This window comes from Kogia breviceps, chromosome 5, assembly GCF_026419965.1.
Source record: "Kogia breviceps isolate mKogBre1 chromosome 5, mKogBre1 haplotype 1, whole genome shotgun sequence".
Taxonomy (NCBI): Eukaryota; Metazoa; Chordata; class Mammalia; order Artiodactyla; family Physeteridae; genus Kogia; species Kogia breviceps.
This window is the reverse complement of record NC_081314.1, coordinates 60,867,100-60,885,184: the sequence shown is the minus strand read 5'-3', so window position 1 is coordinate 60,885,184 and position 18,085 is coordinate 60,867,100. Positions and strand designations below refer to the sequence as shown.

Genomic DNA, 18,085 nt, shown 5'->3' with positions numbered 1-18,085 from the left:
CTAGTTGCAGTGAGCGGGGGCTACTCTTCATTGTGGTGCGCGGGCTTCTCACTGTAGTGGCTTCTCTTGTTGTGGAGCACGGGCTCTAGGCACACAGGCTCAGTAGTTGTGGTGCACGGGCTTAGCTGCTCAACGGCATGTGGGATCTTCCCGGACCAGGGCTCGAACTCATGTCCCCTGCATTAGCAGGTGGATTCTTAACCACTGTGCCACCAGAGAAGCCCCTTGGTCATATATTATGATGCAAATACCATGCTGAATGAACATCTGGAAATGGATCATTTATAACAGCACTATTGGAGTGCAAATATTTTTTAGGATATTCCAGGGAATACATACCTACATAAATTTATAAAAATATTCTTAAAAGCACAAATAAGTGACCCATTCATTGTGTTCTTGTTATCAGTAAGAAGATTTCTTCATATGCATTCCCAGCTGTCACAAAGAAATGCTCTGAGGCCGAACTCTTTTATATTAGCGTTATAATTTTAGACTGACTCCTGAGTTCCAAACCGCTTGGAAACTTTTTGCCAGCTCTGGAATAGATAGCAAGCAGGGTAATACTCATTTAATTCTTTTGCACAGTAATCTGATGGCTGAATATGCTTCAGAGATTCTTTTAGGACTAGCTGGGGAATGAAATCAATCAGAGTGCATAAATTACAAGAAAAGTGCTGCTGGTGTCAGTTACCAAAGCTCTGTGAATGTAAGTCCTCTAATTTCCTGTTAAATCAGTAATGTTACCAATCTCACTCTATTATTTTAAATAGGACTGTAACTGCAGTTGCTAGGAGTTGAATGAGGGCAGACAAATGTGAATAGTTAATGAGTGTCACAAACTACTAGCAAGTGGAAGGTGTCAATAACAGTGATATTATAACAGGCTCACAAAGCTCCACCCTGATGTCTGCAAAAGCAGCTTTGTTTCTTTTTTCATGTGTGCCCCTGTACTCTCCCTAAATCCATTCTGTACACAGCAAATGCCAGGTGAATATGGGTGTTCCTATTGTCAGAGTGAGTCCCTAACTTTCCCCAAAGATAATGACCCTGAGTTGGTACAGGAAGTTTTGGCTGCACTTTCCCTGGTAATCTACCCACCCCCCACTGCTCATGGCTACGTTTCACTGACTCATAATTTCCAACTATGATCAGTATGCTAACAGGAAAGATACAGTCACTGGGCAAAGCAGCAGCCCTAGAGAGCTGGCCAAGGCCTATCCAATAACCTCTGCCACCATTGACGGCAAAACAGAAAGAAGGACAATAACAATAACAACAGAACCAAAACCTAGAGAGTACAGGGACCTTCAGACCTTTGCACACCAAGCACCTCCACTGTACATGGGACTGAATGGGGGAGTGCAGCTGTAATTAGCTCTTGGCTATCAGTTCACTTCCTACCCTCCAAAATAATCAAACTGGCAAATGGCACACCACACTGAGCACTATGACAGAAATCAAACAGGCTGGGAGTCAAGTTACAACTGAGGTTTGCATGGACCTGGGTTCGAGTCAGGGTGTCACATACTGTCTGGTCAGGCTGGGTCTTGCCTGCATCGCAGAGCTCCTCCTGTTATAAAACATTCTCTCAGATGGCATGTAGATGACACGACTCAGCCAGTTCTTAAACAGGAAACACAACTCCACCCTTCCACTTTCCTTGGTAAAGCCTCATCTTCTTTGAGTCAAAGAACTTCAGCTTTCTAAATCACCCCATTCTTTTTCAACTTGCATTTTTCTGTTTGTCAGCATCTTGCAAATGTAAAGGTACCTCCAGTTCTCTAAATCCATCCTCAAGTGCCCCTTTGTTTCCAATTACACTCACAGTACACTTGATGAGTGAAGGGTAATCCTATGACAAAGAATAACTATTAATGAGTCAATTATCAACCAGTCAGATGAAGGAAATAGCTAGACTCTAAATAGATTTAAGGAACTGGTGAGGAGCTCAAACAGGTCTTAAAGTCATATTTAGTCATTGGATCAGTTTACTACTTGCCTAATAGATAATTCTCAGAAGAGAAGTTTCATTTAGTGCCATGGGAATTAAATGTTAAAATGAATGAATGAATGAATGAATGAATGAAGAGAGAGAGAGAGAGAGAGGAAGGGAGGAGTGGAGGGGGACGAAGGGAGGAAGAAACAGGAATAAAGTAGCCCAGGTCAACTCCTGTATAACTTGTTGCTCTGGGAACATTTGGAAGAATTGAAGAAGATTAAAAATAAGGAAACTGGCAGGTCTCCCTGTTTGTATTTCCTAGGTTCAGAAAAAGCCACAGCAATCCTGTATGTGACCCTAGTCCGTTTTGCATCATGAATGAAGACAGTATTATAAATTGGGCTGAAGTACTTATAACTATGATGCTCATCCTACTGCCTGAGGATTGGAGAGATACTGAGAGAAACAAACTCAATTTCTCTGGATCACAAAGAAATCCAGGAGCCATGGAAAGTCACAGGACTCATTAACAGCTGACTAGCCCCCAGTCCAGACCTAGCGCCATGCTCCACGTTGCTTCCAGCCTTGCCATATCTCGTTTACTTTACAGATTGTAAGGTACTTGAATGCTGATTAATTATCTATTTTCAACCTCTGTGACTGTAAATGAGGTTAGAACGTCTGTGTGATGGGAAATTCAATGGTGCATCATGTGATAGCAAGAGAAGAAATGTACTTATGATAAAATCCTTTCTGACACAAATAACTCAGCAAGCTGTTGAGGAAGGCCAGGTCTGTACACACTGTGATGTTATTATTAGCCAAGACTCTAGCTATGTTTGTATTTCCAGTCAGGGACAAGGAAAAAAGACACTAAATACCTCAAGAAAGATTTACCTAGTGCAGAAATTGAGTTATTTTCTGTTTCAATACAAAAATGTCTATTTTTGTGAAATGATCTTTCCAGAAGATCCAGAAATGATCTTTCCATGCCTTATCAAGGAATATTGTAAGACTTTTCCAACAACAAAAAATTCTCTGATAGAATCATCATAGGCTTTTTAAATGAAAAAAAAAAAGAAAAGAAAGAATATACACTCAAAAGCCTGTACTTATTATCAGGAATTATTATAGCTGTTATTTCATCCTCTTTTTCCAGAAGGATCATATGAAAGTTGTTCAAAAATTTCAGATAGGGCTTCCCTGGTGGCATAGTGGTTGAGAGTCCATCTGCCGATGCAGGGGACACCGGTTCGTGCCCCAGTCCAGGAAGATCCCACATGCTGTGGAGCGGTTGGGCCCGTGAGCCATGGCCGCTGAGCCTGCGCATCCAGAGCCAGTGCTCCTCAATGGAGAGGCCACAATAGTGAGAGGCCCACGTACCACCCCCCCAAAAAAATTTCAGATGGATTGAGCAGGTCTCATATTATGACAGCCTGCTTCAAAGTTTGAAGGTTGAATGGGCTATTGCTTGGCTTGACAAAGCAGGGGCAGGCGACAGAGAAGAAGGTGGGGTGGGAAGGACAGCCTGGATGCTCTGAACTGCTTTTCTGTTAGAAACTTAGGCAGCTTTGCACAGATTCACCTTGTCCTGCCTTGGGCCTTTCTCCTGTAAGCCAACAAATGAGTATACATTTTTAAAGAACAGCAATATTACGAAGTAACATCAATCATGTGCTTGCTAGATGCTAAGTCCCGGCTGAGCACTTTCTCCCTCCAACAACTCTGAGAGCAGGTCAGTTATTATCCCCATTTTTTTTTTTTTATCTTTTTTTTTTTTTTTTAATCTTTTTTTTTTTTTTTTTTTTTGCGGTATACGGGCCTCTCACTGTAGTGGCCTCTCCCGTTGCGGAGCACAGGCTCCGCGGCCATGGCTCACGGGCCCAGCCGCTCCGCGGCATGTGGGATCTTCCCGGACCGGGGCACGAACCCGTGTCCCCTGCATCGGCAGGCGGACTCTCAACCACTGCGCCACCAGGGAAGCCCTATTATCCCCATTTTGTAGATGGGGGATCTGAGGTTTGGGGAAGTTAGGTGCCTTCCATCTTGTAGCTCTGGTCTCCTTGAGATCTTTGGAGTCCTCCGGATTCAAAGGGTATATGGGAAAAGAGAAAGAATGGAGCAAGTTTGAGCCAGGCCAGTTCAGTCACATGGTTACACCTATTGCAAATGTGACTGAGAAAGGTAGTCAATCTAGCTGCAGTCCAAAAAGCAGGGAAACGGATACTGGGGACTGTTGGGCCGTACCCCGCAGGTCTGCAAGCCTTGTAGCTGCCCAACCGTGTGACCAAAGAAAGAGCCCAGATACAGCCACAGAGACATCAGGGGTTTATTGGACAGGGGATCTTATGCGTCTGAAGCAAAAGGTCCTGGAGTGACACCCCCATGGTGTACAGCCTACAGCAGGCAGGCCATGGCAGCAGTCTTCACTCCTCAGGGGAGAAGGCCACCATTTGTAAGGGTAATTGATGTCAGGTGGGCTTACCGGTTACCAGGGAAACCAGCAGCTGGGGCAGAGGGCAAGCACGGCAGGCAATTACTGATTAAGCCCTGTAATTAAGAGGATTGGAGAGTCATGTGAGTGAAGCAGGGCCTGGTCAAGCAGGGGATGGACAGAGAGCAAGAGAACAGCCATCTCAAATGGCCTGACCATACAGAGACCATGAGCAGCCTCTGCCTCAGGAACCAATATTTTCACTGGACTCACTCTTTAATTCTTTCTCTCCCTGCTGCCCAATAATTATTATAAAAACGTCTTAAGGAATAGTAGCTACAGAAGATTTCTTGAAGGACATATAATCTAATGATTTCTAAACGTCTAGGTGTGTACTTAGATCCACTGTTCTGCACCCACATTCAATATCCTGGAAACATGTTTTCTAATTTGCATGAGTTGTGCCTTTGGCTTGCATTGAGGAATATAATGAGACACAGCTGTATGAAATTCACCGTTATATCTACTGAGAGGATGGTATTAAGGGAAGAACTTTTCCCCACACTCTGAGTAAAAGCTATGCTTCCCTTGAATTGATTTTTTTAATCTTATGAATATTCTGAATCTTACAATAAATCATCTGTCCCACTTTGCTAAGGCCACTAAGCAACTCAGAGCCAAAGTTGATACCCTTCGCCAGACACTGAACAGGGACTCTATAATATTTATCTCCGTGTACAAATTCGACCTATCTTTATTATTTTCCTATCAAAAACAAAACAATTTTCCCTTCACCCTAATTGTTCCTAGAGTTTATTTTATATTTCTGTATTTTATATATATAGAAAAAACCTTGTGGTGCAAGATGGGTAAAGCACATTAATTTGGTCATATTTGTGATTTGGAATCTATGCTAAATTCCAGCTTAGTTATGCGGGTTTTTCAGAAAGACAAATGTGATAGCTACTGCCCAGCTGTCACGCTGCCTCAGTGCAGAGGAAACTCTGTGAGCAGCTGACCCTCCGAGCTGATCTCAGGCCAGTGGCATTCTTGGTGGGATCCCCACCAGGTCTTAGAGGTGAAGAGTGCTGGGTGTAGCATGAGTGACAAAACTGCTCTCTTAGTTAGGGCCTTTGCTTAATGAGGAGCTGTGGAAACGTGGAACCTATGGTAATAGTATAGGAATTCACCTTGTGTTCACACAGCAAATTTACTGGGGCTAACTAGCTGAGTGAACTTGAGCAAGGCACTAACTTTCTCTGGGCTTCCCATGTATTTATCTTAAAAATAAAAGGCACTGGACCATGGGACTAGGTGATCTCTAAAGCCTCTTCTGGCACAATAAATCTGTTATGAGTTCTTTATACAAATTAATTATAATTTCAAAAACTCCACCAAGCATTTTTGAAATAAATGACTATGTCGAGAAAAAAAGAGCCAGTGGACAACGCACAAATGGTGAAGCAGGCTGATGCTAGTGGTAAAGGTATTTTGAAACCACCATGGTAAAATGTAGCTGCTTATCTTGCCTCTGTGAGCAACAGGAGGTCACAGTTCCACTATACAGAGGTGAAAGGTTGTATCCACAGGATGTATTAATTTGGGTCGGAATTTGGCTGGAGCCATCTCTGGGCTTCAGGAATCTGATACACTCTGAGAACACTGTTGCAGAATTCACAAGGCATCCTGGACATGGGACTCAGCTTGCTCCACTGGTGGGCTACGAAAAGGCTCAGGTCCACCTAGCACACCCCCGGGAACCATCCCAAGTTCCTGACTGCCCAAGTCTGCATGTACAGTGTAAAGCATCTTTCAACTGTAATCCAGGAGGACTGTGCGCCTGCCACACCCAGTCTTTGCTTGCAGTTCAGGACCTTGTGCTGAAAATGCATTTTATGGTGAAACAAGGGATTAGCTAATCTTTGGGGCTAACAGAGAGCCAGCTACAAATGTTTCCTGCATATATTGTGAAACCCTGAGATGACAGAGAAGTTCCTCATTGCTCTCTGAATTTCCCTTCCCCCCAGACTTCCAGCGGTCACACAAGCCATTATGTGAGGCAAGCTGGCCAGAGCACGATGTTGTAATTTTTCTTGGTTCATACTTCTACATTAAATCTGCTTGGAGAGAGAAAAAACTAAAAAAAATATTTAAGTTGTGTCGTCAATCATGGAGGAATTTTCTATTTTTTCTTCATTTATTGGCTAGTCTTATTTTTTGTTAAGAAATCATTCTTTGGATCCTCAAGGGCCAAAAACAAGGAAAAAAAAAAACCAAAACAAAAACACTCTAGAAACTAGGCACTTAAGCAATAAGAACTCAGACACCTGTGGTTTGATACAAATGCAGACACAGAGCCCAGGCTGCCACTCTTAAATTTCACATATGCAGCCAAGATCAACGATCCACTTTGATAAATAAATGTGAATACGATTTTCTTTGACTCATACAGTATGCATTTAATATTCTTTGGCCTTACTTATAAGACAGTTTCTTTTTCTTTTTTTTTCTAGGGTAAAGGTGTGGGAATTTCCCAACCACATTGTTCCACTTCATAGCTTCTTCTTTCTCTTCTGATTTTATTTTCACTGCAGAGCAGGGTGAAGGCAAATGTGTATTATTTGGTAGACTCTGGGAACCAAGGGTAAACTGATTAGCAGCTACTACAGCAAGGCATGTATCTGTAACCACTAGGACCCTCACATTCAGAAGTTATAACCAGCAAAAGTCCAGGCCTAAAACATCTACCCTCTTATAGCTGTTTATTATTATTATTTAAACAGGGCTATAAACTTTCTGACATAAAAAGACTGGATGACTTACCTTTTGAGAAGTGGGGGGAAGGGGAGATATGAATATGTATTTGTATTTGCCTATATGTGTATAAAAATATCAGAAAGATACATAAGAAACTACTAAATTGTAATCTGTAAAGAAAAAAAAAAGTAAATGGCCATCTTCCAAGGATCAATTGCTAATTTTGCCTGACCTCTTTATTTCTTCAATAATAAATCTATTGTCATGCATTTAATTAGAGAAGACTGAACTGCCCCCAAAACTCAGGCTGAAAATACAGTCACCCTCCCTCCCCAGCAGCATAAGTTGTTTCTCATTCATTTCATTAATGCTAAGAAAATTACAAAATGATACTGAATGAGAATAATATTTAAAATTTTATCACACTACAAGCTGAGGAATCTCAATCTATGTTGTTAATTCACTGACATTTACCACACAGGAAAGCAAACATGGTGTTTCACAACTGAGAAAGCTAAAGCTCCTAGGAGAAGTCTGCAGCCACAGCTTCCTTAGTCCTGTTTACATATATCATTTGTTAACTCAGATTCCTCCCAGAACTCCTCTCTCACCAAAGTTCGCGTTTGATTCCACTCCGGTTTGTGTCTTTGTGAAAGCACGCTGATGGCCAAGGCGCAGAAGGGCTGAGCTGGTTAAAACACAAATCAAACCAGGAATTCCTGCCCTGCAGCTGGCTGAGGATGTAACCATTAACCATTAACAAAGAGCCAGAGCTCTCTGTAGACCCTCAAGACTGAAGGTTAAGAGGCAAGGTTTGAGTAGAATGGTTCAGAAGCTGCGTACCACACACAGCTGGAAATGAAGGCTGAGCTATTTTCTGGGGAATGTGAAGTATGTGTACAGCCAATCAGAAACAATAAATGGATTTGAGTCCAGTGATAATAATTCCTCCTAGTTATAGACAGATTTACAGTTTACACAGCATTTCCTATACATTTTCTCTCAGTGAGCTTCAAAAGCAGCTCCGTGTAGCAAAAAGGGCTGTTACTTTCAATGCTGTTTTAGAGGTAAGAGCTCCAAGGCTTGGGGGATGATAGAGTTGGTTTCTTTGAACCAGATATGAGTGGCAGGTGGCGATCTGGAACTCACACTTAGGTTTTCTGAGGATACTTTCCACTGAGCTGGCTGCCTCGGATCTTCCATCCAGTCACTCAGTTAAGGAATTCACCCACTTAGCCAACTTTCCATTTGACAAACCAGAGAGTCCTATTAATCTAACTTTGAACTTCTGTTAGGCTCTTTGCCTTGTACTGAAACACAAAATCAAATTCCCATCATTAAGTAAGTTGTAACAATGATGAACTTGTATGGCTCTTTCCCCCTCCTGCCTGTGTCCTCTTTTCATTTCTTTTTCATTGCTTTTGTAACTCGGGCTGTATTAGAAATTAGAAGATGGAAACTAGGTATATGGTGACCAAGGAGAGGAGGGTGGAATCCGGTCCCTTATTTCTAGGCTTTTCAGTAGAAGATCTGACAACAGGAGCAGTTGTGTCACAGTGTTCTATGCAGTGTCATTTTATTTTCCTGAAAACATTTGTCCTTGCTGCAAGTGGATTAGAGGTTAGAATGCAGGATTGGCAGGCAGGATTTGTGGTTTCTATTATTAGGCCTGCCACAGTTTTATCACACAAGGGTGAGCCCTAAGCAGAGTGGTTTATTGCAGAGAGAACTTGATTGGAAGACAGCACCCGCCTTCCTGTGAATGAGAGAGGCTGAGTGCCACCGCTGAGCATCAGCCCAGGGTAAGGGGACAGAGGACAACGTGAGAGACCTTAGTCACTGAATGTAAGTCTTGATCTGACTGATGTACGATTCACCTCTATACAGGGGTAACTGTAGAAGAATCCCATTAGGCCTCCCTCCACAACTTTCTACAGGGGGAACAGAAATGACTCTTTTATGAAGATCTGCTCAAGGAAGGCGGAAGGACCCTGAGTATTGCTTTCCCCGATGTGCTTTCTGTGCACAAACCTATAGGTTTCCACCCAGCGAGCCGAGCCGGGGTCGGGGGGGCAGGCCAAAAGAACACTAATGTTGTTTGGAGAAGTAGGGATGGGCATGGTGTTGATAACGTTTTCAGATGATTGCTGGTGTTTCCTTAACTTCAGATATCACAATACAGGCTAGACCAAAGAATTTAGGTAGGGGAACAATCTTGTATACACTCAATTCTGAGAGAGATCTATATTAGCCTTCTGAGCTTAGTGATGAATTGAACCAAATATGTTCAAAACACACTATGTCAGCTCTCTGTTGCTTCCAGGCAACATAGCCCCAAGACCCTTCCATGCTACTGAAACACCTATGGACACCTCTGCTCAGCCCTAATCCAAAAGCCCTAAGACCCAATGTTACCTTAGGCAGGAGAGACAAAGATTCTGAGTCTCCGCATCTGTGGCTTCCTTTTCTGGCCCCAACCCATCTTCATTTGATAACTATGTTTTTGCCTTCTTCCCCATAGATGAAGCTCTGTGTAATTACTCTACCTGCTAACTCAGTCCACTGGGAATGCATGCAATGAACTCGAGTGAATTAATTTATCCAGTCAAGAAATATATACATGTGCATATTATGTGCCAAACACTGTGCTAAGCTTGAGGATAGAGTAGCAATGACAAAACAAGACAAAAATGCATGGTGTTTGCCTAAGTGGAGACAGGAAAAATAAAATCACACAAATAGGTGTATAATTACAACCAGTGTTAAGAGCTGGGAAGGAGAAAGTCAGGATACTTTAAGAGCCCTTGAAGCCCCAGTCAGGTGGTAGAGGACCTGGCATCAGAAGATAAATACTCCAGATGCCAACCACCCAAATTTGAATGTGTCCCTCTCAAATTCATATGGGGAAGCACTAACCTCCAATGTGATGGTATTTGGAGATGGAACCTTAGGAGACAATTAGTTTTAGAGGAGGTCATGAGGGTGGAGTCCCCATGATGGAGTTCTCTCTCTCCCTCTCTCTGTCTCTCTCTGATATAGTGAAAAGGTGTCTGTCTGCAATTCAGGAAGCAGACACTCACCAGACACCGATCCTGCTAGCACCATGATCTTGGACTTCTCAGCCTCCAGAACTGTCAAAACCATGAGTAATAAATGTCTGATGTTTAAGTCACTTAGTCTATGGTCATGTGCTGTGGTAGCCGGAACTGATTAAGGCAATGGAGCACTCAGAAGGCACTGCTGTAGGTCAAGAAACTTGGGCCCTAGCTCAACCACTAACCTTGTTGCCTGTGTCACTCTCTTAAGGTCACTGAGGAAGTCTGATTTTCTTAGGTTTGAAGTGAGGCTCAGCTGTGGGATGACAGTGTCTGTTGAGCACATTCACTGATTCTTTTTGAAAGCTGAAAATTTAGTGTTTTATTTTTTAATATCAAAAAGTTGCTTCACTTGAGGACACAGGGAGGGGGAAGGGTAAGCTGGGACAAAATGAGAGAGTGGCATGGACATATATACACTACCAAATGTAAAATAGATAGCTAGTGGGAAGCTGCTGCATAGCACAGGGAGATCAGCTCGGTGCTTTGTGACCACCTAGAGGGGTGGGATAGGGAGGGTGGGAGGGAGACGCAAGAGGGAGGGGATATGGGAATATAGGTATATGTATAGCTGATTCACTCTGTTATAAAGCAGAAACTAACACACCACTGTAAAGCAATTATACTCCCATAAAGATGTTAAAAAAAAAAAAAGCTGCTTCTCCACCAAAACTACTACATCTAAATGTCATGTATACTTTGTACCTTATCTGTGACAGCCCAGCATCTTGCCACTCTTAAGTCATTCACTCTGGTGCTTGGATAACAAGCGAGGAAACCAACTAGGAAAGAGTCAGGGCTAAATGTTGAAGAGGGTGGGCAGAGAAAGGAGAAAGCCTGAGAGTAGGTGACTGTGTTTGTAGTTGTGAATACATTTATTTTTGATTTTCCTTTTTTGTATGAATAACATTCTATTTGACTGAAACTAGTATTTAGTAAATCATAATCATGGGCCAGATACCTGGCTAGGATCTGGAAATTAAATGATAAATAATATTGCCATGGTCCCAGCTGTCAAAGAGCTAGGATCTCTCAGAGGAAATACAATGAAGCATATGCATACAATAGGTCATATTCAGTCTCAAAGGTAGAATGCAGAAGAGGCATCGAACCCAGATATGGGAAACAGAGGAAGACACAGCCTAGAAGAAGAGATGTCTCAGTTGAGACTGTTGCCATCTAGCTATAATTTTTCAGTGGTAGTTGAATGACATGAGGTTGATGGGACATAATTTACTCAAATGTTCTTTAATTGTGAAAAATTTAGTTCCCTCTCTCTCTCCTCTCTATTGTAAATAATAACGTTATTAACCATCGCTAGCAAGTCATTTGTCACTATGGTAGGCCTCATTTTTACCTATCAGATGAGCTGGTCTCATGCTGATGTGGTTTATCTAAGAGGAGAACTCCCCTGTCTCTAAAGTAATATGAAATACAAACTTATGTAGGTGATTTCACTTTGCAAACTGTAGACAGGCAAAAATACACATCTCTGGACCACTTCTGACCAATAGCCTGACACATAGACATTTCTTCCTTCCAGTAATCAGCATATATACAAGGAGACTGAATTCACTGTAGACTCCATTTAATTAAAGCGTAACTATGATAGTATATTTTCATATGACTTCATTTTAAAAATCATGTAACTCATTCTAAGATCAAAAATAAAGGATTTTGGACTAGCTGCATTTTAAAAAATATCTGTGCCCTTGTTCATTGAGTAGAAGTGTTACAGGTATTATCTGTGGTTTGTATTAACTGTGCTTTTTCTCCACTGGGACATACAGTAATTGAAAGTTGAGTACAGACTTTATGACTGTTTTTGAATTGATCAAATCATCTTAGAGTTGCTTTCTAAAGCTTAATTAATGTTTCTTAAATGCTTTAAGATCATATTAAAAGCATTGAAAGTTTTATTCTAAATTCTGAAATATTAGACTTCCACGTTATATCTACATAGAATATAAGTTTTCTTTTATGTCAAAATCTGTGAAAGCAAAGTAGGAAAAGAAAGAATTGAGGGGATGATCTTCTCTAAGATAAAACATAAATGATGACACTTCCACTCTGCTCCTTGTGCAATGCATTACCTAGGAGAATCATTCCTATCTTCAAAGCTCCTGTAATTTACATCCTAGAATTCATAATGCCTAGAATCATTTTATGCCATGCTTGCTAAAAGATGACCTCCAACATTCAATCAGAGAAGTTTCCTATGCAATTTACTCAAAGCCTGTAAGCATAAAGGAAAAAAAAAAATAATGCTAAAATACTCTTCCTGAATTATGCAGTTTCCACCTGTATAATAAATGAAATAAAGAGATTCTAATTTGTTAATATTCTCTTTAAACCAATGGGATGCATAAACCTCAACAATAAATTACATTAGCTGGATTTGATCATCAATTATGAAGAAGATACCATTTAATTTTTTTAATTATTTGAAAAATAGATCATTCTTCTACCTGAAATGGCTAAAAATCATAATAATAACAATTCCCTTTATTCATTCTGTTCAGGATAAAAACCTTTGTTGAAATGTTAGGCAACTATTTTGTTTTTGTCATATTCTTTCGTGTTCAAGACATTCAACAGAATAATTGTTCAAAGAAATGATAAGAACAAGAACATAATCTTAAGTAAGAAAAAAATCTTGGCTCGGGACCATTTTGCTATGTAGATGTGTATGTAGTAAGGGCTTTTAAAAAGTTAATTAAAAACTGAATTGCTAAAAGGGATTCAAAATCATGATGGTGATTCAGGAAATCAAATGGGACCATTTTCCAAGACAGAAAAAAATTAGTACCCAAAGGACCACAGTTTCTTATTGTTTGGAATACCATCCCTCACCACCCTCTACCACCAGGATCTCCTCTCCAAGGCCCATCTCAAATGTCCCTTTTCCTGATTAATTTTTTTTGGCAAACCTAAACAGAGTTAGTCCCTTCTGAGTGCCAGGCCATGGACTGAGTGCTAGAGCTACCAAGACTAATAGGAAATAGTCTCTGTTCTGCCCTGAAATGGGGGAGAAAGCCATGAATAGACAAATTACAGTCCAACAGAGAAAGTGTCAATAGAGCAATATGATCAAATGGGCTCAGGTAAAAACAAGAACATCTATTTATGATCTTGATATTTCCACAGTACTCTCTCCATACTTCCACTATACCAGTTTATTTGTATTCGGGTCAATCTCCACACTAAACTGGGAGTTCCTTCATTCGTTCAAAAACACACATTTAGTTTCCATTACGTGCTTGGCATTGTGCTAGGCACACCGAGCATTATTGCCTGGGTTCTGATCCCAATGTAACCCTTGCCATAATGAATGCAGAGCCCAGCACAAGCCCAACAAATATATAGTAAGAGTCTGACACACTTTGATTGAATAAAAAACCAAACAAAGCTTTTGCACAGCAAAGGATACCATAAACAAGACCAAAAGACAACCCTCAGAATGGGAGAAAATATTTGCAAATGAAGCAACTGACAAAGGATTAATCTCCAAAATTTATAAGCAACTCATGCAGCTCAATAACAAAAAAACAAACAACCCAATCCAAAAATGGGCAGAAGAACTAAATAGACATTTCTCCAAAGAAGATATACAGATTGCTAACAAACACATGAAAGAATGCTCAACCTCATTAATCATTAGAGAAATGCAAATCAAAACTACAATGAGATATCATCTCACACCGGTCAGATTGGCCATCATCAAAAACTCTAGAAACAATAAATGCTGGAGAGGGTGTGGAGAAAAGGGAACCCTCTTGCACTGCTGGTGGGAATGTAAATTGATACAGCCGCTATGGAGAACAGTATGGAGGTTCCTTAAAAAACTACAAATAGAACTACCATACGACCCAGCAATCCCACTACTGGGAATATACCCTGAGAAAACTATAATTCAGAAAGACTCATGTACCAAAATGTTCATTGCAGCTCTATTTACAATAGCCAGGACATGGAAGCAACCTAAGTGTCCATCAACAGATGAATGGATAAAGAAGATGTGGCACATATATACAATGGAATATTACTCAGCCATAAAAAGAAATGAAACTGAGTTATTTATAATGAGGTGGATGGACCTGGAGTCTGTCATACAGAGTGAAGTAAGTCAGAAGGAGAAAAACAAATACCGTATGCTAACACATATATATGGACTCTAAGGGAAAAAAATGTCATGAAGAGATTAGTGGTAGGACGGGAATAAAATACAGACTCACTCGAGCATGGACTTGAGGATATGGGGAGGGGGAGGGGTGGGCTGTGACGAAGTGGGGGAGTGGCAGGGACATATATACACTATCAAATGTAAATTAGATAGCTGGTGGGAAGCTGCTGCATAGCACAGGGAGATCACCTCTGTGCTGTGTGACCGCCTGGGGGGGTGGGATACGGAGGGTGGGAGAGAGGGTGATGCAAGAGGGAGGAGATGTGGGAGCATGTGTGTATGTATAACTGATTTAGTTTGTTGTAGAAGGAAAACTAACACACTATTGTAAAACAATTATACTCCAATAAAGATGTTAAAAAAAAAAAAAAAAAAAAAAAAAAAACCAAACAAACTGAATGAATTCATGTTGACAAATAGGAGAGGCTTTGGAAAACAGAATGGAAAAAAATACATGTTTGATTTAACTAGGCAGGAAGTTGAAGCTGATGCCCACCTGGGTGCAGGGAACCTGCTTTTTTGTTTCGTCCTTCTTGGTACTATACCTATAACTTATCCATCACTTGGGAAAACTTAGCTTTTTTAAACTCCTGGATCTTGATAAAAATTAAAGAAAATCACGGCAAAGTGAAGGAACTAGAAAAGAGTTTGTAGCAGTTACTATAAAGAACTTTTTCTGTTCTCAGAGATTTAGCATGAAAAATGGTAATTTAAACATGAATCTTAATAATTTTGGAAAAATATTTATAGCAGCCTTAGTCCTAATAGTTGAAAACAAGAAACAACCCAAATATTCATCAACAGGTTGATGGACGAATTCTAATAATTTTACACTAAAATAAAAAGAAATAAACTTCTGATACAATGTAACGACATGCATGATCCTCAAGAACATTATGTTGAGTGAAAAATGCCAGACACAAAAAAGTTCATACTGATTGATTACATCTATACAAAGTTCAAGCAAAGGCAAAAATAATATATGCGACAGAACAGTGGTCACCTTGGAAAGTAGAAGAGGAACTGACTGGGAAAGAGCAGAAAGGAACTTTCTGGGATGATGAAATGTTCTAATATCTTGTTTTCAGTGGTAATTACATGGATATATACAATCGTCAAAATTCACTGCACTAAGCCCTTAAGATTACTGCATTGTATGTAAATTATACCACAATAATAGAAAAAAAGCCTTATGAATACTGCATATCTTCTAATTATGGATTCCTTCACAGAATTTTTATTTAAAATGTAATCTTAAGATCCTCATCTTCATATTACAGAATTTTTTACGTTTCTTAAAATCTGTATTATTTTTGTAAATTACACCACAATACGTATAAAAGTAAAATGTTTAGTGCAGATCAGATATGGCACTAAACCAACTAATGATAGAGCCTTTGCCCTATTAGACTATTCAGAAACCAGAGGAACTTGGTTTGATATATTCCCTTTTTGTGAATTAGTTCAGGTGGCTCCTTCATAAGCACTCACACAGATTTCAGGAATATGTAAAAGACATCTGTTTTGAGTTATTGCCCTTGGAGGTGGTGAGGCTTTATGCTGACTCATTCACACCCTCTCACCTGACCTCCCAGCACATATATCCGTAAAGCAGTTGGTGCAGGTTAGGGATTTAATCTGTGGTGACTGGAGCTGAGGCTCTCTTTCACTAAGTATATTTGCCTGTATGGAAATGAGAACCCTGACCTTGGCCTCATTAGCACTCTCTTCCAAACAGCTAAGTGAATCAGCCGCTGGCACATATAAATGATAAACCAAAAACACATCGGGTTGAGAGTGATATTAAGGTGCACAGAAGGCCATTCTTTTCCCTTTAATCCCTTGGTGATATGAAGCAAATTTTCAAGCTCTCTAAGGATGGAATCACAGTTCCATCCTTACTGCTGCCCTGCTTTTGCCTTCTGTGCGCCCTCAAAACAAATATACAAGTAGGAGGTATGACTTTTAGTCCATACGGAAGGGTTTATGTGAAATGTCCCAATACTTCATTTTGTTCCTAAATCAAAATAGATCTGAAGATAAGTCCTCATCTCACTGGGCCTCTCAGTGTTGTGAGAAAGCCCCTGAGAACTTACCTAGATCACGTCAGTTGGATGAAGCCCTCTTGTCTTCAGTCCACACCAATCACCATCCATGTGTTCACTGTCCGAGCTCTTGCACTCCCTTAAGTTCAGGCAGCTGATTCCAGCCAAGTTTGCACAAAACTCTTTGCCAGGGCTGAAAGGCCCAGAGTCTGAAGTCCAGTCTGTCTAGGGGCACCACACAGTCTTTCTTCTCCAAGTTCTTCCCCAGGGTGCTTCAAGGGAGCTGGGCATGCGTCTCTGCTACATGAAGAACAAACCAAAGACCACCATTCTTTCGCAGTCTTAAAGAGTTTCTCTTTCTCTCTGCTTCTATCTCCCCTAGGATAGGGTTTGGGGAGGAGGAAAGGAGGAGAGAAAATAAAACAAGAATATGTAAATTGACATTTCAATTATGCAAACATATGCACATATCCTAACAATATCACCTGTATCAACATATCATATACGCTGATATAGCTGGTTTTGATTTGAAACTCTATTGCTGATCAGCTGTGAGTACTCATATAAGCTACCTAAAATCAGAAAGCCTCAGTTTCCTTATCTACACAATGGGAATACACTATAGGCTGACTATTTTATGTACAAGCCTATGATGAGGACTAAAGTAAACAGCAATGACTGCATTATTTATAGAGTCTGTATTCCATTACTATTTCACATATCTTCTATGTCATCCTCAAACACTGTCAAAGATGTGATGGTGTTTTACAATGAGCAAAGAATGGAACAAAAGTTATAGAATGTCCTTTTTAAATGAAAACCCAGTAATCATATCTTGATATATTTTTAAAATTTTCTTCCATGCCTGCCCTCAACTACTACATGGCATATCACATATTCCTACATTCTACTAATTGTGAAGAACTTTATTCCAATTATTTTCCCATTATCTCTCATGCTCAAATCCAAACTTCTAAATGATGGCCCTATATTTGGGCAGCTGTTAATCTAACAAATGCTTTTTACTTTATATCAATTTTAAAATGAAAGGGCTACCAAAGAACGCCTTCACCATCTTGTCTTAGGGCTATGTTAAGCCTCTGGGCATAATCTCATCTGCAGGGACCTTGATCCCACAAGAGATCAAACTGGTTCACTGCATAGCGAACATCATGATGTTTGAAACTGATGACTAATAGTAGCATGTACTACATTAGATGCCTAAGACACACACTTACCAAAGGGGAGAAGTAACAACCCTTGACAGCTAGGAGTCAGCCACCTAGATGATGTTTCTAGGAGTCCAATATTCTGGATCATACTAGGATATTCCCTCCAAAGTGAAAGAAAAGTTGTTGCACCTTGCACCAACTATAACCCAGAATAATTTTGATCATGTGATGGCTCTCTGTATTGTGTGTGTGTGGTACGCGGGCCTCTCACTGCTGTGGCCTCTCCCGTTGCGGAGCACAGGCTCCGGATGCGCAGGCTCAGCGGCCATGGCTCACGGGCCCAGCCGCTCCGCGGCATGTGGGATCTTCCTGGACCGGGGCACGAACCCCTGTCCCCTGCTTCGGCAGGCAGACTCTCAACCACTGCGCCACCAGGGAAGCCCAACTCTCTGTATTG

The 18,085-nt window shown here is 40.8% G+C and overlaps 1 long non-coding RNA gene across 1 annotated transcript in view; it reads right to left on the bottom strand.

Moving 5' to 3' along the window:
* LOC136794242 (uncharacterized) overlaps positions 1-16,829 on the bottom strand; it is a 579,669-nt gene extending 562,840 nt beyond the window's left edge. Inside the window, exon 1 of the long non-coding RNA XR_010840673.1 lies at positions 16,508-16,829. This is a non-coding gene — a long non-coding RNA (uncharacterized lncRNA). The remainder of the gene's footprint in view (positions 1-16,507) is intronic.
* Positions 16,830-18,085: the final 1,256 nt, after the last annotated feature.